The 26,127-nt window shown below is 46.9% G+C and overlaps 1 protein-coding gene across 1 annotated transcript in view; it reads left to right on the top strand.

The window, feature by feature from the left end:
* The window catches only part of SLCO3A1 (solute carrier organic anion transporter family member 3A1), a 207,803-nt gene that overhangs the window by 107,842 nt on the left and 73,834 nt on the right, over window positions 1-26,127 (top strand). The window lies entirely within an intron of this gene.

The following is a 26,127-nucleotide window of genomic DNA, read 5'->3' as shown; positions in this document are numbered from 1 at the left end:
AGGCTCCTCCACCCCACTTGGAATGACTCTCACTAAATTGGCCTGCAGGGCTTCCCAGCAGTTGCCCTGATACCTCTTCTCTAAAGCCAGCAGTGGGATTGGCTACTAAGACCTAGAGCTTCAGGTGCAGGATGTGGAACTTCCCTGTCTGCATGTCGCCCCTGGGCTACACTTGCCAGCCAGACGGCATGAAGCACTAGGAAGCATGCTGTAGGGAATCATACTGTAGGGTGGATTGGCCTTTAGGCTTTTTCTTATGGTAGAGCACAGCTGGTTTCACAGTGCCAAACAAGCAAATGCGGATGTGTCTCTTAAGAGCCTTTACCTGCTCCTAGGATCAGCAAACTCCCAAAGGAGCCCACAATGCCACAAGTCCAGGTCAGCATGAGCAAGGGCAGCACAACAGGAACTTTGCAGTGGTGGGGAGGTGTCTCAGCTCCACTTCTGGGCACCATGTTGCTCCTGGGAAAGCATGAGCCTGACAAGCCTAAGCTGCCAAAAAGAAGTAACAAAACAAAGTGCATATTTTTGAAGGAGAAAAAAAGTGATCTTTCAAAAGCCTTCCCCTGTCTAGTTACTATTCAGCTGTTCCAGGGGCCAAAGGCTACAACATGTCACCTGTCCTTTAGGGCAGTTAACTTCAGCACCTGGTTGTTTGAGAGGACGTGCCTTCCTCCCACTCTCTCAACCAAGGGTTAATTGCTAGAAGGACAAAACAGAAAAATCAATAGGAATGAGCCTAATCCTGTGGTCAGCAACCAACTGCTTGCAGGCTGGTCCCAGACTGTGAAGCACGGGGGCTTCTGTAGCGTTTCAGCAGAAGGGGGCTTTGCTCACGTGGCAGTTGAGTGGCAGGGAAAAGAGGTGGCACTGTGATGGGAAGTGATGGTTGTGGCTCCGTGGCAGGGTTGGAAGCAGCCTGTGCTCAAAGCTCAGCTTTCTTAGAGCAGTTCCTTGCTGCAAAGCATTGCCAACCCTGAGTCTAATCTGTTAGCATAGCAAATATTGGCAAAGAGTGGCCGCTGCCATTTCTACAGGAGATCTGATATGAGGTACAGTCTATTACGTGCTTGTCTCGTGGGGTCTGCATCCTGTACTTGGTGGGGATGGACTCCAGGGTTTAATGGCCCTCTTCTATTTCTAAGTTCTGATGGGACTAATGGTCTCCTATAGGAGATCATTAAAGTTGCTGATATGCAGACTCAACTGCTTCTTCTAATTGTTATTCTTGAGAGATGAATGTTCCCCAGGAAGCAGCTTTCCCAAGCTGGGCGGAGGCAACCATTATTTCTGATGAATGCTTTTGGAATCCTTCTCATCGGCACCCCTTGCCAGCACTCGTCTGCAAACATCCTGGCCTGACTTGGATTTTTCCTTTGAAAATTAACTTGGTGATTCCACTTGCCTATGTTGCATCCACTTCCCATCCCACATTGGTAGCTGCCTTAAATATTCTTGGACCCTCTCAATGAATAATTCCTTTATATCTTTCCTTGATGACAAAACCCACCCAGAATAGTGATGCATTCCTAGCGCACTATCCCAATGACCAGAAACCCTTCCTGCATAATATGTTGTACAGGGGAAGCTCAGAAGTCTGCCTCTATCCATTACACTTTGCACAGGACCTTGAAAATACCAGTTACAATAATGGTACCATATCCAAGTGTCTGGCATGTCCATCAGTTGGATGCATGGCCTGCAGACCAGAAGGTCAGGAAGAAGGGATCAACATTTTAATGCATGTGTCAGCTTTTGCCACCACCAATCTATCTGGTACTATGTAACATACATGACTAGCCATTGCAACAAGCCAGCAGGGGAAGTTATGGATCCGACCTCCACCTCTTGGAGTCTTCAAGTCAAGACTTGGTGCCTTTCTGGGATAGGTGCCACAGTCCGGAGAAGAGAATTAGGGGGGACTTGTTGGCAGTCTTCAAAAACTTGAAGGGTGGCTATAAAGAACACAGTCAAAGATCATTCTCTATGGCTGTAGAGGATGGGGTAAGACATCATTGTCTTAGATTTCAACAAGGACAATTTAGATTGGATACTAGAAAGAGTTTTCTTACTGTAGAAGTGACTAAGCATGGAGCAAGTTACCTAGAGAGGAGCTACAATCCGTCCTGGGAAGTTTGTAAGCGTAGGTTAGAGGAACATTTGGCTGAGTTGTTTTAGATGGTGACGATCCTGCCTCGGGCAGGGAGTTGGACCAGATGACCTCCTCCAGCCCTCTTTTTTTTCTATGGTTCTAAGGTATTTGGCTCAGAATAGCGAACTGGGTGAAATGCTCTGTCCCACATTCGAAAAAGTGTCAGACTAGCTGACCCAACTTTGTTTCTGTACAAGGCGAACGGTGAGAATTACATCAGGAGAATCCTTTTTCTCCCGGCCTGGCGACTAGGCATCGACGTGGGCTGCACAGGCAAGTCTGTGACTTACTCCTAGGCTGCTTCTGCCTCTCGAGTAAACCTGAAAGAAAAGCCATAGGGCGGGTTGTTGAAAATGAGCATTTCTGGAGCTCCCACCGGAGGCTGTGTGGGAGGCCTAGCAGACACACGGCTCGAGTACATTTCAACCCCTGTAGTTCAAACCCTGCGTGGTGGTTACCACAGCAACTGTATCGCATATAGTTAGTGTATCATAGCCCGAGTCCCTTGAGAAATCTTAGACTTTTTCAAGCATGCTTTTACAATGTGCTGTGACATTTGAACCGACCTGTCAGCAACCACTGTTGTTATAAATGCAGCCAGGAAGGAGGAGGGGGAGAAGAGACGCTTGTCCTCTTTGAGTCCTGTGCAAAACTAGGAAAGCTGGACAGAAATTACACACCCACATTTCTCCCTTGCACATTGGTTACACGAACACACATCCAGTGACTTCCCTTTCTGCTGCTGTGCATGCCCTTATGCCCTTATATACTTTAGTGGCTTTAAATGCTTTTTCTACGTTTCTCCCTGTCCTTTTCTCTAAAAGACTGAGTAGAAGGCATCAGCCTAGGGGCATTGGCCAAGGTTGTCAGTAATGCTAGGTGGTCCTGTTTTGTTTCTCAGCTAGAGGTATTTGCTGGCTGCTCAATCCATCCTTTGGAAATCAGGCCTGTTGAAATCTTAATACTTGGACACCCAAGAAGTTGGGCATGTTCTGGCTTTTGAAAAACCTACCTACCCACCTCTGGTGTCAGATGGCATAGCTTGTCCCATTTGGTCTAAACACGGTCCCCACAAATGCATAACGATGTTTAGTATGCTTGCGCCTCCTGCCTCTGTCAGAGGGAAAACAAGCCCCCTAACTTCCACCAGTTGCAGCCAGACCGCCCAGCAGCCCTAGTGGGAACCTCTTCCATGGTGCCAGCAAGCCTGGGGCACCCAGCTCTTTTAAGGGATTGTTGTTCATGATTCAGTAATAAAAGTGGGAAAGAACCAGTGATACTTTCAGCTTCTGCCTCCACTCAACTCCTGTTCCCAGATGCCATTGATCTTTGAACCTTTGAGTCTTGCAAAATGGGAAAGCAGGACATGGTGAGATGAATTTACTTAGGAACAGAAGGCAGTCTGCAAGTCCTGTGCCCTGTCCCCTGGGTAACACGGCATCCCTTCCCACAGTGACCTCAGCTGTACTCTTCTTCCCTGGGGAGAGCAGACCTCGGGTTACTGTGGGAAAAGACCGGCACTGGGAGCCTGCTGAAATTTTAGTCTGGACGCTAGCAGAGCAGCCTGCAAAGCCTGGCAAAAATGGACCACGTTAAATAAGTCTATCCCCATCTTTAGAACTACAAAAAGTAACCGTTTATTTGTCCTTGGATGTGTAAATGTATTTTAACAATCTTTGCAATGGAAAAACATTGTCAGTGCCATCCTCCTCCCTGCCTTACCTGTGCAAGTTAAGGCGTTCTTGGTGTTTTGAGATAGTATGCCTTGCAGTTGTATGATAGGGTTTTTTTGTGTAGTTTTGGGACTAGCTTAAGCACTTGAATAGGGTGGTTTGGACGGAGATGATCCTCTCTTCATCAGGGGGTTGGACTGGAGGATGCCAGACTTTTACCTGCTTTTAAACTTTATATCCCTGTTCCGTAAAACACGTTGCCAGGTGCTCCTGCAGTATAACAACTGGGGACCATTATGCTATGACAACGCTGCACTCTTCCATTTCACATTTTTCAGCCCACATGTATCTCCACCCCCGCACACGCCTGTTCTATAATCTCTTATTTATGATGTTGCAAATTACTGACATGTGAAGCACTGAATTGTAAAACGATGGCTCGCACAAAACCTTGGCAACGCAGAAGCCACTTCATTTGAAATCTGCCTGTTGCATGGCTGCTGGTGTGGCCCAGCATTTGGGGAAGCTTTGCCCGGTGTGCCTGGGAGGCTGCGAGCCGGCCCTTGTGAATGCAACGCTTCAAATGATACGTGACTCCAAGAGCTCCCCACAGAAACCTTTGGTTTGAATTGAATGCTTGCAACATGGAAGTAGGGCTGAGAAGACTCCTAACCCGGCGGATGGTCTCTGCTCACAAAGTTAGTGTACATGTGCCAAATGAGCGGGATCAAGGGCCTCCTTTTGGGGAGGGCTATTTTTGGAGGTTATGAATCCTGCCTCTTCCACGTACCATGCTATTTTTAAGTAGGAGTGCTGCCTTGCTATCAGCTGTGCTCCCAGATGGGATTTGCACCTTTTAGCACAGTACTGCTTGGTTAAAAGGTTGCACGTTACAGAACAATTGCCTTGTGCTAATTGCATTGGGTTTCTCAGGGGTAAAACAGTTATTTTTTTCAGCTGTGGAACTTGTGTTGTTCCTCACGCTGCCATTATGCCTGCCCACGCCAATCAGACAGGCACCTGGCTAATCATATTCCCAGCCGTGGTTCAGCAAGAGCAAATTCACATTAGCAGGTGGTTGAATAAATCACGCACATTGCCTAAGGCATTGCTACACTTATGGTACAACAGGGGCATGAGGTCAAGGGAAGTCAGCTGGCCCCAGTGGCAAAGTGAATGGAGGTGTCCATTCCTGGAGGACCTTGACACCTGTTCCTTAAACCAAGACCAAGGATGTTGTACAGGGGGTCAAGGAACAGGGAAGCACATGGTCTCCCGCAGCCGGGGACGAAAGAGGAAAAGTAGATGCTAACTGAATCCAGACTTCCTGCCTTGTCAGCTTCAGAGCTAGTAGCCTTCCCACTGTTAAGGCTGCAGCCACCTTTAAGATGTGAGATGGCAGGTCCACCTTCTTGGCTAAGGAATGAGCTTTGCTGCAGCGAGAGTATAGAATAAAGCTAAGGGGAGATGAAGCCCCAGCTCCCCAAAAAGGTGGGGACAGACAGGGGTGGAGAGCTTTTCTTGTGTTCCCTTGTTTGCGCAGCTAGGTCTCTGTGCAGTCAGGCTGTGCTGGTCCCCTCGGTCATTAGGCTTTAGCCTCAGACATGTATTTCAGCTCTTGGCATCAATTTGGGTGCAGATTCAGCTGCAGACTGAGTTCTCAGACTGCTTGCCACCTCTTCCTCCTCCTAGCCACCTCCGATGTTAGATCATTTGATCCTAACCCGGAGCAGCATTTGTTGGCAGGGGTGTAGCAACATCCTGTGTCAGTCAGAGGAACCGGTGAATGACTAGTGAGGGTCACCTGCCATGGCCTGGACCAAGAAAACAAGCAGCTCCTTTGCCCCTCAGTAGTTTGCTAGTTTGTACAAACCAATCCTGTCCAAATCCAGAAGTAGGCACTAGGCAGCCCTCGGCTCTGCAGTCAGTGACAGGTCAGTGGGATGCTGTGGAAGGAGAGTGAGCAGGGGTAGGCGAATGGAAAGATTTAGTGGACCTCACCTGCAGCTTATCTACTTACTAGCTGGGACTGGAGTAATTATTTTGGTTTCATTTTGCACCTTCTGTTGTTGTGATGTTGTATCACGTGTGGATTCTCGTCTTTTGGAAGAAAAGGGCCCTGTTTCAATTTAGTTTCTCAGTTTGACAGTGTTCTCAGACACATACAGAAAAAAAAAGGTGATTTTAGCTGTGTTGGTGCCAGCTGATGAGCACCCCAAACACATAGACAAAGATTTCCAGCATGAGGGGGAAATGGAGAGAAATTAAACGTTCGGAAACACAGAGGATGTGGTAAGACATCACTGTCTTACCCCATGCTCAGTTCTAATGGTTTGAATATAGCAGATATTTGGATCGAGGCAAATTGGCCCTTTAAATGGTTAATAACATCTATCTCTGCATACAAAACTCCTTATCCAGAGTGCTGTGGAGGAAGGAGGGGGAAGAAGGACCATTGTCAGATGAGGAAACAGGCTCCTTGAGGAAAGAAATGCCTTGCTGAAGATGACCCAGCAGGCCAAGAGCAGAGCTCAGGTCTCCCAAGCTCCCGTCTGGTGTTTGCCCCAGGAGACCATGCTGTTTAATCCCAGTGTGCCCCTCTTCCTCCCCGAGAGAAATGTCTCCTTTGAATGCAGATGATCCTTTCAGTCCTGGGTGCCTGTCTGATTGACTACTATTTAGCGATGCTTCAGAGAGCCGTCATCCCATCCCTCGGAGAGCTAGCGCTGGCTAGGAATTCCCGCTGGAAAAAGAGCTCTAAAGCAGCAGCACAAAGGTTTCTAAAGTTACTTAACAGATTTTATGAAGTGCTATTAAACCCCATAAAGGAATTTGTATTGAGCTAGAGCATTGTTTATACTGAAGTTGATTGCTGGCACAGTTCCTTAGGCACTCGGGTGTTTAGCCAGCATGCTCGCCGGGTGGGGGAAGCAGTGCTTTGGTTTTGGTTGGGAAATGCTCTCTGCCTATAGGTTTTCCAGCTTGGGTGGGTAGGTAAGGATGGTTTCTGTCCAAATCTCTCTTATCTGTCTATCTAACCTGATCTTTTAGGGCAGCTATTGTTTTGCTCATGAAACACCAGAGGGGAAAGCTTTTAAAGCAGAATAAAATATGCAATGGTAGGGGGCACTTCAGTCTAGTAGAAACAGGCAGAGCAAGATCCAGTGTTCAGAGCCTGAATCCAGACAAATTCAGACTGGAAACGCACATTTTTCACACAGAGGTGAAGGGGGCAGTGATAAGCCACTGAAGCAGGTTACCGAGGGACACGGTGGATTCTCTATTGCTGGACGGCCTCCAGTCGAGACTGGGCATCTTTTTAAAAGTTATGCTTGGCTTCAAGCAGAAATTCAGGACTTGTTGCTGAAGTTACTGGGTGAGGTTTTCTGCCCTGTGTTATGCAGCAGGTCAAGCTAGATGCTCCCATTGATCTCTTCTGGCTTCATCTGACTGGAGTACTATGGCAGAGGCTACTCCTGTGTGTCCATCGTATATGGAAGCAAGAAATTTATTGTGTTGGGAACCTTGTGAGGTGTTAACCAGCCTTGCAGTTCCAACCTCAGCCTCAGAGATGTGTCTATTTTGCGTGTTGACAGGAACCATATAAGCCATTGCTGCCTTCTGTGTCACGTGTATCAGCGTCCCTGTGCATCCTCGCGCTGAAATAATGGCAGCAGGGCGTTTTGAAATAAAACATGTTCGATGAGCTTTAGTTGAAAGCACTCTGCCACCAGCTTTTCAGCATGGGGACGCTTATACACATGACGTGTGGGTGCTTTTAATTAGCGCGGCTTACTAATTAAAGTGCCCAGTGCCGCATCCAGGAGCATGTGTGAAAATGCCCAGTGAGTCTTTGAGTTGCAGTGTGGTGCTTGGTCTGCTAATGGTGCTGCAGGACTGCTGGCTGCCTTTACTCAGGTACAATCACAATTTATCAGCTCTTAGCAAGTAAATGAGAATTTCCTAAGTAAGACTGGGGCCCGATCCTCCTGTTCCTTTTGCCATTGATTTTAATGGCTGCAGGGTGTTTTCCACAGATAAATAACACTAATGCTGAGTTATAAAGAGAATTATGTAGTAATCCCTTTCCCATTGTTGGTATCGGCGTTCAGGGGATAAGCCTCTTGTCTTTTGCAATGGGGAGTGCCATTTTAATAGTCTGGCATTATGTTTCCCAGCAAGAGTCGGAGGCCTATATGAGTGCCAAGAAGGCACCTTCTCTTTGATTGTCAATTCGTCTCCTTTATTATGTTTCAAACACTTACGGCATATTTTTAGTGACTTGCTCCTCTTTGTAATTAGGTATAATGGCTGCAATCACTTTTATATTATAACATGGTCCCCATCAAAACTGACATTGTAGCCAAAGAGAGTGGTATTTTTTCGTATCCTGCCTTGCTTCTGTGTCTTTTTAAAGACTGAGTCAGCTCTACAGATAGAGTGGGTCTGAACTATGGAGGATTTTCGGATGCAAGCTTCCTGTCCAGACCTCATCCATCCCACGAGACAAAGCAGAACCCTGTGTTTTGAAACTCTTGCTTCAGGCTTGACCAAACATAGCATCCGGAGCTCTGTTTCTGTTCTGATTCCTGCGGTGGTACCAATCCACCTTGAGAACATTGTGAGTTGAATTATGAGGCCATGGACACAACGCTTTTCACTACTCAAGCAGCAATGATGTTTCCGAGTATTACAGCCCTTCCTGTCAGAGATAATGCACGATAATGAACCATTTAAAAAGGGCCTCCCTGTGAAAAGGCTTGTTGTACGTCTGGTGCTTCTGGAGCTGATTTGCTGTGATTTGGGGGTTCTGGTGGGCTTCTTGAATTCAGTAATCTCCCAAAGCCTTGTGCATCTCAGTGTTGCAAAGGGTTGGATTTCTGGCTCACAGTCCTCCCAGCTTTGTAAATCACACTCTCAACTTTCCAGGAGCACTAGAAATAAGATCAGTGCCAGGGTGTCATGAAATATATGCTTTAACCAAAGCAAGAGCAGCAGCCACAGCAGATTAATGATATTTTGCACAATTTAACACCAAAATGGAGCATTTGGCTGCAGGATGCCGGTGCATTTGTGTCGCAACCCAGTTTTATTGCACTCTAAGCTATAGAAACCCAAAGTGGGGCAGTTGCGGCTATAGATTTATGTATGACAAAAACTTGAAACGAAAGCTGATAAAATAACAGCCCTGAGAAGGGAGAGAAGCTACTAAGAGACTTATGCTCTCTGATTTTCTGATTGATCCTTGCTCGCTTTGCTTTACCCAGAGGTGTTCATGATGTAGGGTGAAATGTTTCCTGGGCCTGAACTCTCCTGTAACTCTTATGAGTGTTGATGTTTGCTGAACTCTATAATTAGCCCAGCGCTGTTACTTATTCTGAACTATTAATGTTCATCAATACTGGTTAGTAAGAGAATGGCTCTTGTTTTCAGTCTTTGAGAGCTGTTTTGAAGACGTGCAGGGGAAGAGTCAATTCAGAAGCCAGTGGCTCTTACTACCCTTTTCCCACGCAGGGGTAATTCTGTTGACATCAGAGGAGTTACTTTGGCTTTACCATGGTGTTACCAGGAGCGAAAACTGGCAAAGGCGGGCACAGTGCCATCTACTGACCAGATTTATAACAACTGCAGTTTTACTTTGAAAAGAAAAATGTATCTGTCCAGAGGAACATCCAAGGCCCATCTTCCCTGCCAGTCTCCAAGGAAGGTGGAAAAACCCCACCGTCAGCAGATGTGGGATAATCTGTCCCTTTGGTAGATTAGAGGCTGATTTAAGACATGAAACTTGACATTTAACACCTCTTCACATTTTTGCCAGCATTACCTATTAGAATGAGTGGAGACATCATCAAGTTGCCTGAGATCTTTTGCATTTACCATATCCTTGTTTGCGCACACAGAGAATGGTCTCCTCTTGGTTTTGCTCAAGAAACCCTGAAGTCAGGGAGATTTATAATTCCATCATGCAGGCCTCATGTGGTAGGAAGAAGCGGCATATGAAGCCCCGGGCTCCCAAAGCCAGTTGTTGTGTTAGCTGAAAGCTGGGGGCAGCAGAGGCAGCAAGCATCAGTGCATCTAAAAAGCAGCAGTGCCAGAGGTGTAATGCATTCTCTCTCCACATTTTCTCGTACCAGATCCCATATTTAAATAACCCCAGCCAGGTTTATCGTGTAGAAGCCAAACCAGGGGCACTGATAGAACAGAGTCTGTTCATTTTCTAGAGCAAAGTCTTGCCTTTAACTGAACAACAAGGAAGAAAAAGCCCTTCTAGAGACGAAGCAAAGAGCTGAGGCCTGGCAAATACACTGCCGATTGCATTTTGCAGCTATTTTAAAAAGAGAGCCGCATGTGCTTCCAGCAAACACCTGCTGCCTAATTCAGAATACAGTCCAGCCAGGAGACCGGAGTAGATAGACCTCGGGTAGGGGCTTCTCCTCGGAGCTTATAACAGCCTGTCCCGAGTAGGATACCCTGGGATTCTGGGCTGTGCTCGCATGAGCTTTGAATGGCAGAGGTGGTTCAAAAAAGCATCAGAAGTGAATGGCTGAATCCCTTATTCATTCAGCATTTGTTCTGCACCAATAATAATTAGGGTGATCCACTTCACAGTAACGCACCTACTCCAGGCCGACTCTGAATAACCCTCTTTCCCTGGCAGTCGCGCCAAGTCTTCTATTCACCCCGTCCCCAAGGGATTTTCTCTTGAAAGGCCAAAAGTGGAGAAAAAAATCTCTGAGGTTACTGCCAGCACTGCCGTCCTCCTCACTTCTCCCAGTCTCTCTTACCAGTTAGAGAGTATGAAATTCATTTTCAGTGCTTCTTTTTTTATATACAGCACATTTTAAAATCTGAATATGTAGATAAAACTGCGTAAACAAAGTCGGAGAAAAGTTATGTTAAAAAAAAGAAAAAAATGGCTTAGCAATTTCCGTAACCTGTATGCAACTGTCTGCAAAGATCCCTTTGTATATACATTAAACTTATAGGTATCTAACCAAACTTGTTTGCTCAAAATTTAAATTCCCTGTGTATCAAACAGTGAAATCAGATTGTTTTCAGAGCTGTTGGATGAGCGAAGCTGTCACATGAATAAATCTCTAATGCCCCAGTTAATGCGAGCAACAGCCCTTTTCAATGAATCCGTGATAAGGATTGCAGTCTCAGTGCATTTGTGTCAAATGTATTCTCGTGGTACCTCTGACTTTAAGTCGCCTCATATCAAATTTTGTGGGATTCAGGATATTTGAAAAGTTAACATTTCTTTTTTTTCGATCACCTCATAAAATCCAGCAGCCAGAAGTTTAAGCCTAAAAAGGGAAGGTGTTTTCCACTGCTAGATTAAGACGTGGAAGGGAAGTATACGGTATGGGACCAAACTCGTCATTCTCTAGCATGTTCTGATGAAACAGTGGTTGATCTCAATGTTTGAAACTCTTGGCATTGTGGGTTACCCAATAAGCTGGCCTGTACTTTTTCTCAGACAGTCTCTAGGATAGGCCATGCTCTGATGTGGGAAACGAACTCGGTGCTGAATGGCGCTGAATACTTGCAGGCCATTGCTGGCAGGTCTGCACTGCTGTTGCTCTGTTGGAAGTTGCTGGGACCTTCTGGCTTTGTTGCAGTAGCCAAGGAGGGCATATTGCCAGCCAAGTCATACAAAATGAGAAACTGAAATACCCCAAGAGCTGAATCCTACTTTTGGTTACAGTAGTGAAAATTGGTGGAGTGATGCTGGCTTTCCACCACTGTGATCAAAGAAGTCACGTGCTACTTATGAACTGAACTAGATTAAGTCACTGGCATCTGCAAGAAAGGAAGTTGGAGTGCATGGCTGAAGAGACCCCAGCCAGATCCCAAAGCCCCCATGCAGACAAAAGTCCTGTTGGTATTAGTGGAAGTTGATCAAGGACTTCATCATCTGGTTTGATGTGTAAAGGGATGAATCAGTGAGGAGTGCCATGGAACGAAGCATGGTGAGATTATTGAAATGCAACCCAGTGCTCATGTTTCAAAAGGAAGTTGTCTGAACTCAAAGTCCCTCCTTTGTATTGGTTTCCCCTCTTTGACCTTGTGTCCGTGCGTGCATGTGCACATGTTCATGTTTCTGTCCTTATCACAATACCCATTTGTAGACAGGCATGGCCCGTCTTCCCTCTGGTCATTTCTCGGGACTCTCCCACAGACGTGTTTTCAAAGCTTACAAAATTTTCTTGGCTCCTGCAGTTTGAGTCCTACTACCTAGCTCTTCCCCATTGAACCAGGCTTCCCTTGCACCCAGGATCCTTTTCAGCGTTCAGTACATTTGATCCGATGCTAGCAGTGAGACACTCCCACCTCGTAAGCTTAGAAAGTGATGACCTGACAGGTGAAAAACAGCAGTCAGTATCTTGTGGCTAAGCTTACAGGCCAGGTTTGAATTTCATGGCAGGAAAGAGGCCCCTAAATGTGAAAATGGACCATGTTGTGCTTTTCTGGCTTACCATGAACAAGCTGTGGACAAAGAAGTTGTTTCCTTATACTGTGTGAATGATAGGAATAGGGAAAATTTGCCACCTAGGGGATGGCAGCAACACACAAATGTATATGACACTTCAGAGTGATGCTTTCAGATGAACCCAGCCTGATGAATTTGTCTGCTATCCCAGCAACACTACACTGACAAGCACTCAGGTTTGGGGAAACTCGTTCCTTCCTTGATCACACTGGCATCAAGTGCATTCCTGCTAACTGGGTTTTAAAGCAAGGTGTTCAGTTGGCTCAGTAGCTCAGTTTAAATACCTTTGGGTTATCGGCATGGTGCATGGGGAATCCTGTTGTGCTTGGGGTCCTTCCTTATTACAGGTGGAACGATGGCTCTGCCTATTGCTAAGGTCGCTTGACACTTCCCATTATAGGACAGCCTTTTCAGGGGCTTATAAATGCCAATCCAGACCCGTCTGAGCAGAATTGTCCCATGCTGGCTCTCTGCTGCCTTGTGCTGTGTGTTTTTCAACTATTTTTTGGAACCAAGTCTGGGGGGAAAAGTGTGTTCCCCTCTTCCCCATGTTAAAAAATCATACTACCTTTTCAGATGGGAGCACCACCATGGTTTGTAATTTGATGGAACAGTTTTCTTTGTGTAAAACTGCCTTTTATTATCACCAAGACAGCAACTACACTGTTGAACTCCTAGGAAACTTGTACTGTGCCCATGCTCAGTAGAGACTGCCGGAACATGCCCCGTTTCCTAAGACTGCATCTAGATGAGGTGTGCTCCAGGTACACTGACCGGGACATTTAATGGCATCGCTGCTTCCAGCTGCCAGGAGAAGGAAATTTTCTCCTGTTTTGTCAGTGCTACATTCCCAGCTGCCTCGTCCCTCCCTTCCCGCAGCGCCAGCACAGTTACGAGAAGGACGAAGCAGCCCAAAAGCTGGAGCACAGAGAAGTAAGGAGCCCAGCCTCTGGATGCTGGCAGGATGCGAGACAGGCTCACCGACAGTGGGGAGACGGGGGGTTAAGGTCACAAGCAGCTGAAATAGCTTAGTGGTGGAGTTTGGGACAAGGACAGGTGAGAACGAAGGGTCTGTGACCACTGGAGCTCACTTCCACAGAAGCTCGCTTCCCGCCCGGGATTTGCTGAGTCTCTCCATTCCTCTGCGGGGAAACTCGCTGCCAGGTTCGTGTCTCATCCGCCTCTAGGAGCCGATGCATCCGGAGAATATCAGACACCTCGCTTTCGGTTGCTGTTCTAGCTCAAGTGGCAGAGGGCTGTGCTGCGGGTGCTGAAGGGGCATGTGCTGCTTGAACAAAATATTTTCATTTCATCTTTGTGCCATCTGAATGAAAGCAAAGCCATGGGGATGAAGGACTGGGCTTCCACTTTGCCTTGAGTGGCAGTCTAGCCCAATGATTAGGTCATTCTTGTGGGAGCTGCGGGCAGTAGTGTAACTAGGGCAGTGTGAGAGGGGCAATAGCTTCAGGGCTGTATGAGGGGTGCCAGAATCCACCCCCTTCCCCCTTGGAGTCTTTGCCATGGCAGGGGCGGTGCCGCGCTCACTGGTGTATCAGGGATGGAGGGGGAGTGAAGCAAGTAAAACAGTGCTGCCCCATCTGGGGAGGTTTTGTCCCAGTAGACAGCTCTGCGCCCAGTACTGTATGGGTAGGGGGAACCCATGGGGCACCGGGAGTGGCCATAGGGCTGCTGTTGCTGCAAGAGGCGACACTGCTGCAGGAGTCGCAGCAGCAGTACCAGCTGCCTTCAGTGTGCTGAGAAATGGACACTTCCTTTCCCTTCCTTCCTCTCCTTTCCCCCCCCAGGCACTGAATGAGTTTGCGGTGCCTCTGGCTATGGGATCTAATCCCCTCAGGCAGATGAAAGGTTGAACCTGCATCTCCTTGTGTTTTATGGAAGCCCTTAGCGCTGTCTGTTGCCTGCCCTTAGTTGGGAGCAAGTAGCAAAGGAAAGGGTGTCTTGGTAGTCCAGTCTAGACCTGTTCTTCCCACACCCCCATATGCATTATCCACCAAAGACTATGGGAAGAAAGGGTGCATAGGTGGAGAAGATAGGAGATAATGATGATAGGCCAACCAGAACCTCTAACTCTGCCGCTTAATGAATTTCTGAGGACCAAGGTCAGATCTGCACTCTGAGTGAGACCTGTCCCTACAATTGTGCATGTAGATGGCTTTCAAACTTGGAAGGGGGAATTTGTTTTCTGGATCAGCCTCACACAGGTGAAGAGGAATAGTCTTGAGAGAGCAGCAACTCTCACGGGATTGCCACGGCGGCGAACTGAACTCTGCAGTCCAGTGGCTCTGATCCGCTGTCGCAGGGCATGCAGCCCACTGGCGACAGCCTGTGTTTTGCTGCGACGAGTGCTGGAAGAACAGATGCAGAGCCACCCTTGCCATGTACAGCACTGGGGCCACTGCACTGATGCCCAAAAAACCTATAGGTCAAATCCTTAGCACTGCAACCAGTGACTCGGCACCAGTTTATACCTGCTGAGGGGACCCGGACCTTTAAATTGCTTTCTTCTTGCATGGATGTGGCCAAAGAGAGTGTTTTCTGCTTCCTGGTAAAAGCATGTGCTGCAAAGTTGTGGAGCTAGGGGGGTGTGCTGGGGAAATCATGCACTGCAAAGCTGCGTGTGTGTGTGTGTATTTGGATGGTGTCTCAGCAATAATGCATTTTTCCACCAGAACCACCTTGGCTCCTTGCCCAAGTAATTAAGTCAAAACGAATAAGCAGCACGTGCCTTGACTGTGCCGCGTGGCTTCCTATTGTACGCATTACAATAGAGCTTCTTAGGGCATGCGGGTTAATTAACATCTTTTAGGAACCTGAATAATAGATAATGGTGCATGGGGCTTTAACGTGTTGGGCTCTAATCAGTTTATTAAGAGACAGATGAAGACAACGTGGTTGGATCTTATTCTTTCTGACTAAAGGCCTGGCAGTTAAATTTGCATTGTTTTTACTCAAAACTCACCAAATTGAATCTCTTTGGAGACCCACCAGTACCCATTTCCTACAGGCCTGTGCTTGCAGTCATTTGTTTTTTGCTGTATTAGGGAAAGGAGTGCAGCTCCCATTAACCCTTCACTGGCTCTTAACCAGTCACCGTTAAACCTGTACAGTTTCCCTTTGGCTCAACTCATGTTCCTGTGTACACCCAAGTCACAATTATTATTTGCGCTTGACCGTTTGGAAGATGTTAATGGCAACCACTCATCAATTTGCAGTGCTCTGAGCTGTCCACAAGACAGGGAAAATGGAGGGGAGCTGAGGCAAGCAGCTGGACTTTTCTGGTTAGCTTGTAATGTCAGGCGTGGGATCACTGCTCAATTCAGTGATTACATATATCAGCCTTTGTCCATCTTCTGAGCAGAATCCAGCAGAGTCCCAGAGGACCGTCTAATACCGATCAGTGGGTTTCTCCTGCTCCCATCTCTGGGATGTTTGTATAAATCGGAGCATTGCTCGATGAGATACTATAAATAGAGCGTCATAACTAAGCAGACGTCTCATCTTAATACCGACCCATCTCCTCAACACTGCCTAGCTTGAGGTCTGATTAAAGTATAGCTACAAATTGGTGCGTTGTTACATCACAATCGGTCCGATGAATAGTAGCTTCGCTCTACACAGAAGCTAAGAAAAATTCTGGTAACTGAGGGATGAACTTAGTTCCTTGAAAGCAGGGACTCACTGTGCAAAGTATGGAGCTGAGCATTTGCATCCATGGCGATGGTGTGCCCCCTTTTGTTGCAAGGCTGCTTGCAGACATTAAAAAAAAAAGCAAAAAATGTGCTTTCCTGGAAGCAGCAGCACATTACTAAAACCCAGCTCTGCAGCATCTGGTAAGATCAGATGCTTCAGTGGTGTATTTTGGCACTTCTGTCAGCTATTAGATTTGGCATTTCAATCAGCTATCGATTCAATCAACTGTTAGAATACATAAAAGTGCCACAAAAGCCCCACTAAAATGCCCGATCTTTACAGGCGATGCAGAGCCAGGTTGCTTCTTCTGGGCGCCCAGTGTGGGGACCTGCCGAATTTAAAGTACCTTTTTTTTTTTTTTAATATCTGGAAGCAGCCCAGTTGTGGCTCCCCTGATAGTATGGTGTGTGTGTGTGCATTCACAGGGGATCCAGTAACAGTAGTGAAATCTTAAAATCATAGAAAATGAGGGTTGGAAGGGACCTCAGGAGGTCACATCTAGTCTAACTCCCTGCTCAGAGCAGGACCATCCCCAACTAGATCTTCCCAGCCAGGACTTTGTCAAGTCAGGCCTTAAAAACCTCCAAGGATGGAGATGCCAGCACCTCTCTAGGCAACCCGTTCCAGTGCTTCACCACTTTCCTAGTTGAGAGAGTTTTTCTTAATATCCAACTGAAACTTCCCTTGCTCCAACTTGAGCCCATTGCTCCTTGTTCTGTCATCTGCCACCACTGAGGACAGTCCAGCTCCATCCTTGGTTGAACCCCCCTGCAGGTAGTTAAAGGCTGCTATCAAATCCCTGCTTGGTCTTCTCTTCTGCAAACTAAATAAGCCCAGTTCCCTCAGCCTCTCCCAGCCCCCTCACCATTTTCATTGCCCTCCAGTGGACTCTCTCCAAGTTGTCCAAATGTGACTGTCCATACTGAGGTTCTTACAGGTAACAGAGAAGCCCATTCCCCATGTCAGGAAAGGGAGCTGAAGGCTTTTAAGACTTTTGTTAGTTAGCCAGCACAGGTCAGTTTTGTTTCGACCACCTGGATCTCAGCCAGGGTGCTGGGGAGTGCTGGAGTGTGCTGTAAGAGCCTGTCAAGGGTGCCATGCAATATTAGCCCTGTTTGGCTTGCAAACACCTACACACAATTCACAAGATGAACTCAGCGATTTCAAATGGGAATCCAGTGTCAAATGTTCTCTCCTGCTCCGGGCTTTCTGAGTTCTCTGCAATGGCAAAAAATTGCTCTAGTGTTTCTGTGTAGTTAAAAAATGAGTAAAAGCTAAGAGCTACCGTTTTGGTGTCTTGAGAGCAAAAATAGGTTGAGAACCACAGATCTAGAGCCTCTCAGGATGTCATACTCTCTCAGCAGCCTGACAGCCCAGCCTGCTGCTCACACGTTAGGCAGCAGCCTGTCAGCCTTTGCATGAAATCCTGTACTCGCTAGTATTATCAGAATGCAGCAGCCTCTGTTCTGGAAGGGCTTTACTGAGATGAGTGAAAGTGAGATGCCTGGGTCATGACAGTGGGATGAAACGGGAGCTTTTATCCCAAAAAGACAGAAGAAGAGTGAGAGAAAGCGTGGGCGGAGGATGAAGGAACTGTGCACGAGTCTGCAGGCACAGCCTCAGCAGAACAGCTCCTTCCTATTCTTGTATGGAAGAAAATCCGCAGAGCATATCAGAGAACAGGAACGGATCGTACAAGGTGTGATGAGGGCAGTAATACAGCCCTCGGCCCCTCTGCATTGGTGACAACCGCAGACCCGAAACGCCAGTGCATTCTGCCCTGGCACGTTCCTGGGACACGCTTTAGTGACCTCAAGACAGGATGCTATGCACGTGCCTGTTCAGACCCTTGAAACAGAACTGTTTGAGGCCCACAAAAGGAGCCTCTTTCCCTACATAGCAATCTGCGATCCTGGACCCATGCGATGCTGAGCACCTTTGGTGTCGAAGACCTCAGCTCTAAGCAGAGGCCATGGCAGCTGAGTGGCTTAGCACCACACAGGATATGATTTCTTAGTTAAGCAAAAAATCTGACCTCTAAGAACTTAATACCAGCAAGTTAATGAGTAGTTAGTCAGCTAATGGCTCGTGACAAAGCCAAGGGCAGTTACTACTCTGACAACCGGACATTAATGGCTGCGGCGACAAATTGCCCTGAGATTACTGAGACTCTAAAGCTAGGCATGTTTATGCAGAATCGAGTAGCAGTCCATCCAAGTGGATGAGGTGGTTTTGTAACATTATAGGCCTGATTTTCAAGATTAGGCATGCCCCCATGTGTATATGACTATTTAGGAGGTGCTGAATCCTGGTTGTTGTGCATGTGTATTAGGCACACCATCGCACTTGTTAATGTGTATATAATTTGTCTGTTTTGTGACCTTTTCCCTGAGTCAGCGTACAGTGAGGTTTATAGTCATTATACTCTGCAGTTCTCTGAAGAGTTGGGTCTGGATCAAAACCCTGTATCTTACCACCCCTGTACATAACAATTGGCATGCTATATTAGACTCAAGGTCTCTGTAGCCCAGGGTCCTGTCTCTGATAGTGGTCAGCCATCCAGTGTCCTAGGAAGGCATGAGAACTGCAGCAGCACATGCTGATCTCTAGTGGGCAGAGATTGGCTTAAACCCCAAAGCATGAGGTTTGTGATCCTTTCCAAATGTTTTCTTACCATTTGATCCCGACATTTGTGGATGTTCTTGTTATCTGTGTAAACAGCCAGCCCCTTTTAAAATCATGGTGACTTCCACAGTCAAATTAGACAATGCATGGAATAGTCTCTGCTCCCCACCAGTTTTGAATTTCCAACTTTTTCGGTTCATTGCCTGTCCCCTGGTCTCGGGACATGAGAGAACTCCCACTTGGACTTTTCCATACTTCTGAGGAACACTTCCAGGTTTAAGCGTTGCCTGCTTGGTCCCCCTCTCTGCTTCTCCAGCACCTCAATGAATGGTGCTGGAGGGGGTTTCATAACAAAGAAATGCACAGTGCTGCACTGGTAGTAGGGTTCTGCACCACTGCACAAACTTTGGGCTCAGGAGGTGAAATGTGCAATGTTAAAGCTCTGCAATGATGTTTCTAATGCCAGGATCATTGCTGTTGTGCAGAGGAGTAAACTGAGGCAGACAAGCGTTGAGTGTGTTGTTCCAGAGTCAGGAGCTGAAACCAGCAGCTAGCAGAGAGGGGACCCGACTCCCAATCCATCGTTCCATCTCTTAAACAACTCCCCATGTGGAAAGACGATGGTCCGTAACGTGCCACGCTTACTGAGCGGACTCCACCCCAGGAGACTGCCGAGCAGAACACCCGGCCCAGTTGCTCCTGCATTCTGCGGTCATTCCTATAGCACTTTATCGTTCCTTACTGCCATGAATAAAGGAAGACTGGGGAAGAACTTGAAATCCCTCTGCTCTCGAAGACTAGACAGAGCCAGCCTACAGGCCAGAACCTAGAGGAGACAACTCTTTGACAGCTCTAAACCATCGGGTCTTGTTCACCTGGGCTAATTTCTTCTGTCACATTCTGTCTATAGATGACTTGCTAGCCAGGAGCAAGCTGCCTAAATGCTGATAGTGAATGGTGCAGTTCAGCTGCGACCTCCAATTCCAGCACTGGGAATATTTGAGATCTTTGTACCCAGCCTTAACTGCTCTTCTGATGCAAAAAAGGGAACGGTATATCTTGGAGTAGAGGTGCTGTGGGCTGTGGCATCACAGGGCTCTGATTTGGAGCTGGGATGACACATGCTAAGCTTGCTCAAGCCTCTTATGTAGATGTGGTTGAGAGCTTCTCCCAGTCCTGAGAAACGTATTCATTAGCAAGAGTGGCGGATTTAAGAGACAGCAGATGTAATTTGGGACACACATGTCCCATATACATCTGTTGCATATGTATACTTTTCCTGCTTAATCTTTGCAAGCAGAGTGGATGCAAATCATACCTTGCCTGAGCTACAGATTCGAGATCCAAAGACATGCTGGGTGTAGGGAGGGCGGGTGGTGTGAGAACTGTGGTTGTGTCGGATCCTGTAGAGAAATGCAGCTAGTTGTGAAACTTGCAGAAAGGCAGAGACTGATTTAAATCCTTTCATAGGACCCTTCAGAGGACATCTGAGACCTGTACTTGCCAAGCAGCCACTGGGCTGTTGGCTGGAAGTGAGGAGCTAGATGACACCCCCTCAGACAGCTTTGTGAATCCAGCCCTGCATTTCCTTTGCTTTCCCTATGTTCACTCAAACCCAAAGTGTCTCTCTCTTTCAGGGCTGAATTAAATCATTCATTGGATACAAAGCAACCTTTTTTATTCTACTGAAAATAACCAAAAGCATAATATTCGGTTTAATCCAAACCATTTATCTATCTATTTTTCTTTGGTGGCTGAACCCAAAATAAATAAATCAATATGACCCCACAGGCCCAGAGGCTGTCATCTTTAGCAGCCCTCTCCTAATAGTGTGACTCGTGCCAGATATGAACATTCAGGCTAAAATTCACATCACGTCAATGCGTTTGCATCGCAAAGCAGTGGTGATTTAAGTGCAGGAGGTCAAATGCTGCAGAGATGAGCCTGGCATAAATGTCATGTTAGACAGATGGGAGGTTGGCTGAGATGGTAAATTCTATTTCCCCTTGCAAAACCCCCCACCGAGGGCAGTGACAGCTTCCTGTGTGGGAGCAGCTGCAGACTCCATCGCAGAGTATCAAAAGGTTTGATCTCGGGCAACTCATCAGTGTTGCCCAGGACAGTCAGTTTCTGGGTTTCAGGCATGGCAGCGTATGAGTCTCTCCCCCAGGCTGCTGCAGAAGGGTGGAGCCGGAAAGGCAGCCTAAGGAGGATGCTTTCTGGGCAATGGGTCATTACATACAAAGGATATCTAATACTGCTTTCTGCCCTTTTTACTCTGGCCATTGTCTCCCCCCGGTACTGAATGCGTTTGCTGGCTTCACATCTCTCTTCCCTGACCCCTCTCCCTTTCTGTGGTTTTCCTTGTAACTGGTGCTGTCCAAACAAAACCACAGCCAAAAGATGGGAAACCTCAGCCACAAGAACAAATAGGGTCCCATTCTACCATGCACCTGGAGGTCATCCCTCTGTGCACAAAGGAAGACAGGGCCACAGGCAGCTCCAGCAAGTCCAGTCTTTCCAAACGTGTAACATGTCCGAGGCAGCCAAACTGGCTCATGAGCTGCATGCGGCTTCCCAGGAAATGCGGGGCGGCACAGACGGTGTTGGGGCTGCTGAATGGGAAGTACAGAGGGTGTTGGTTCTGGTCAGCCCTTGACCATATGAAAGCTTTGGTTGACGGCTTCTACGGGCAGGAAGTGTGGCCACCCCCATAGCACACAGTCATGGTTTCATAGTTGGAAGGGTCCTGAGCAGATCATCAAGTCCGCCCCCCTGCCATGGGCAGGAAGGAGTGCCGGGATCAAATGACCCTGGCTAGGTGATTATCTAGCCTCTTTTTAAATACCCCCGGGGTAGGAGCCAGCACCACTTCCCTTGGCAGTTGGTTCCGGCTCCTAGCCGCCCTGACCGTGAAGTAGCGCCTCCTGATATCTAGCCTGAATCTACTCTCAATCAACTTATGCCGTTATTCCTTGTTAGTTTGGGTAGTGCTCGGGGGAACAGGGTCTCACCCATTCCCCTCCGGTCCCCCCGGTAAGTTTATAGACAGCCACCAGGTCTCCCCTCAGCCTTCTCTTGTGGAGGCTGAACAGGTTCAGGTCCCACAGCCTGTCCTCACAGGGCCTGCCCTGCTGCCCCTTGATCATGCGAGCGGCCTCCTCTGGACCCTCTCCATGCTGTCCACATCCCTCCTGAAGTGCGACGCCCAGACCTGGACGCAGTACTCCGGCTGCGGCCTGACCAGTGTCGCACAGAGGGGGAGGATCACTTCCTTGGACCTGCTCATGATGCATCTGTGGATGCACGACAAGGTGCGGTCGGTCAGTCCAAAAAAGTCCATAAGCATATCCGCTCCATCCCCTTCACTTGCCACAACACGCTAACAGTCCTTTCTCACTTAATCCTTTGCATGTATTGTCCACTTCTGGGAGCTTCTTTCTGTTTCTAGCATGATAGGGACCCAATTTTTGGGCGCCCTCCAGGCTCTGATGCCACTACACTATGGTAAATGAGGAAGAGTGTGGAGGAACATGTGAGAGCATGGCAGCGGGCTCTGCTCTTGAAAGACTTAAGGAAATGCTCAGAGGTAGCAAGCCTGACTTGGAACCTGCTCCCGTCTTTCCAGATTAAAATCCTATGCCCCAGGGAGGACCTGTCACTTGCTTTACATCATTCCAGCGGTGACATAAAGATCTGACTCTCGCTGAAGTCCGTCAGACTTTTGGCACTTCCACTGGAGCTGAGTAGGGCTCATGCAGAACCGTAGCACACTTCACAATCCCACAGTCCTTTAGAAATCCTGTGGCAGGCCATGAGATCAGTTTATTGAATCTGAAGGGCCTTTCACTTCTCATCAGCACCCGCGACGCCAGTCAGGAGAAAATGACGAGATCCGTCAAGCCTCCTCTGCCCCAACCCCTTTTGAAGAGCATGCTGCAAGCCCTCAGTGACAGGTGATGAATCTCCCACTGTGCTCAATTTGATGTCATCAGCACTGCTCTTACCCTTATCAAACATATTAAACTCTTTCTCAGTGGATATTTTTTATTATTATTTTTAGAGCTCTCCCAAATGCTGGGATTCGTGCAAGGCCTGTAGAGGTTTGTGGACGTTAGGTTCCTGAACGGCACACACCTGAGGTGAATGCATCCAGATGACAAAAGTTCCTGGCCTCTGAAGGAAACTGGGTGTCAGGAGCCGAGAATTTGAAATGTTAATCTGCTTTAGGAAGAGGCCCCTGCAGCATCTCCCAGCTTGCTTTGACTCTGCCCCTCCCCTCCATGGTCTGCCCTCCACCTGTCTGAACCACCCACGCAATCCTTTCTTAAAGAGGATGAGAAGGTGTATCCCAGTGCTCAAGGCAAACCAAACCTTTTTGCATAATTCCTCACATAATAACGTAAGCTGAGAAGCAGAGGCAAGGGAAAAGATAAGGAGACAAACACAAACCTCTGAAGTTAAGTGCTCAGTGCCTGGCATAGCAAAATAGAGCCCCAGATGGATAACGCTGCTTGTAATTATGTGCAGGGCACCCGCAGTCTATCACAATTAACCCTCTATAAACATTCAAAATGAGGTAAGTAGATGAGAGCCTTTCTTGACCTGTGCCTCTTGGTTACAGTAGGCCTTGTATTCATTACTTCAAGCCATTAGGAATCAGGCTTTTTCATCAGTCATTAGTGGTCCAGTTACCAAAGAGTTTAAAAACAAGCACTTTGCAAACACACTGATTCCCTTCCCTCTTGAACAAAGAGCAACAGGTCAATATAAATCCAGTCAGATCTTTTCAGTTGCTGCTGTTCATTCCAGGATGCTTGGACCTGATTCTTCAGGCATATAGTTCCCCTTACCTGTCGCATTGTGGCCACGATGGTGTGTACAGTGCAAGTGGCTTAATATTGTGGTTGAGAGTAACTTTTAGTGAATGACTAGCATCGCAATGGTAGTGTAAGGTTGATATTGTAGCCATGATGGTCCATAAATTATGTGAGAGGAATAATTAATTAACTATGCCAATGTACAAGGCACCTGCAGGCCTCTTTATTGGAGCTCCATTTAGTTAAACATCTTAAAAACTAATAATAATAATAATAATAATAATAAACCTCTAGCCTAAAGACCTTAACATCTGAATGAACGTGGCAACAAAGGATGGAAATGGAAGAAGAGAGGCAAAGTGTTTTGAGGCAACTTGCATAGCAGAGCAGAAGCAGAAGCAGAACCGAGATCTCTCCTGAGTTTTAGACCAGCATCCCATCCCTTGGGCCACCCTAGCTTGCATCCCAGACAGCTCATACTCCTTATTATCCTTATGAACTAGCAAATTACTTCATTAGCTAATGAAATTTCAGAGGCCACCATACCATGGACTGATGGATCACCTGGTGGTGTGGCATTCATGTGTGATTTCTCAGTGTGTACACACACACACACACACACACACACACACACACACATATCACTATGACACCAAGACACCTTTTGTTGACTGTTCTGCCTACCTGAAGGGAAAATCCTACCCATTGCCTCGTGTGTGCATGTGCTACTTATAGTGCAGCAGACCAGACACGCTTGCCCGAGACATGCCCTCTGCAGTCACTGAAATCAAGAGGTTGGCAACTGGCCCTCTTGTACCCAAGCTGAGAGCTGGGAAGCTAGCCTCCAGAACATAGCAAACCTGTCCTTCTTTGTCTCGGGGGCCTTTTGGTTTTGAAGCGTCATGCATATGCCAAGAGTTGAGCTGCTTTCATCCTCATTATCCCTGTTACTGCTGAAGGCCCACAGGCATTTTACCTTGCTGAGCGTGGTGGAAGAGAAATGAGCCAGAGCTGTGGTTCAGATGCTGACATTCTGTCCAGTGTGTCCTTTTGCTAAATGTAGCAATTGCTGCACATGCTCTTAACAAGCAGTCTGCAGTAACCAGGATCAGCATTTGCAAGCACTTCCAAGGCTAAATTAATTGCACTTTTATGCAATTTTCTCTTCTTACTGACATTTTAGAATGAAGGAAGGGACCCACATAAACAGGCAAGTGAGACCTGTAACTACCCACAGGGTTATTATCATTTTGCAAAATGTTCCAATCGACACAAAACATTTTCAGAATTTAACACAATGGTTCTCAATGTTTTTAGGCTCAAGGCACTGCTCATTAGACTCAGGCACCCCTTGGAAAAAGGCAGTTCTTGGTTTCCCCATTCTGGGTTTTTTTTTTTTTTTTTTTTTTACTATGGAAAAATAATAGACCTTTGGTTTTCGGAGGGTTTGGGGTGGGGGGACGGGGGGCGTTGCTGCAAAGAACTCTGAACTATCGCAACAGGTCGCAATGCTTTTAACATGATGGATTCCTATTTGAAATCTCATGGTATATCTTGTGAATTTTGTTTGTGCACCTAACTGCACTAATGTTGCGTGGCATCCTGCAGCACTCTTGAAAGGATCTCAAGGCTCCCCTGGGTGCTGTGGCAGCCTGGTTGAGAATCACTGCTTCAAACACAGGCTATTAAGAGAAATCGTGGTTTCTACTCTGAATGGGCCATATTTTTCATTTATTCTCCCTGCCCTCAACAAGCTTACAGTTCTAAATAAGTTAGGCAGGTAGGATTGAAACTAGACAAATACACACAGTTACTTGACTACATTGTTCTTGCTCATACCTTGAAAAATGTGCCGTATTGTGAAAAAGAATTCTGCATTGGAGTAGGAGACTCAAGTCCATGTGGCTTAATAAGGGGGTACCCCCCCCCCCCGGTCTCCATTTGACAGGATTCTTTGTGAATGGTAATTCATTAACTATAAATTTTGCCATAATGGTGGCAGGTGTCTGGCTACATAGACTACAGCTCTGATCCAATACTGCAAATTGTATGTTCCCAAACAGTGCATTATGCAACACACCTCAATTAACATTGAAACTAGCTACTAAACCCCCACTGCCACCTGGATAATGGTCATTTGCAGAGGAAGAACTCTTCTTTTCTTTGTCCTAAGTGGCAAAATGTAATAATTTGCCCGAAGGCTTCCATTAGTTTGCTGCAGATGATACAATACATCATTCAAAATCTAGGTAATTTTCTTTGAAAGCCTATTCCCAATTATAATCTCATCTTCTATCTCAAGAAAAATGTGTGTTGCCCTTCTGCAGTTTCCTGATGCGTCATCCCAGCTTGCCTGACAGTGCTTATAGCGATTGCATTAGGGGCAAGAACTTCTGATTTGGTTTTTTGGGGGTGGTTTCCTTCCATGTCCATTTAGTGGGTGAAAAACATCAGTTCTCCAGGAGACAGTTTAAAGTTTAACTATAGGTTAAAAATGTTCTGACATGCTTTCTGTCAGCAACCACGGGTTTCGTATTGTAACATTTGACAGGAACATATTGATTTGTATCAGTATTTTCAACAGGGAGTTGGCAAAATATTCATTTTGATATGGTCAGCTTGTCTGAATCTGTTATAATGATGAGTTGAAAC

The sequence above is a fragment of the Crocodylus siamensis genome, chromosome 15 (assembly GCF_052110815.1).
Source record: "Crocodylus siamensis isolate JL-2025a chromosome 15, ASM5211081v1, whole genome shotgun sequence".
In the NCBI taxonomy this organism is placed as follows: domain Eukaryota; kingdom Metazoa; phylum Chordata; order Crocodylia; family Crocodylidae; genus Crocodylus; species Crocodylus siamensis.
This window is presented reverse-complemented; position numbering and strand designations above follow the sequence as displayed.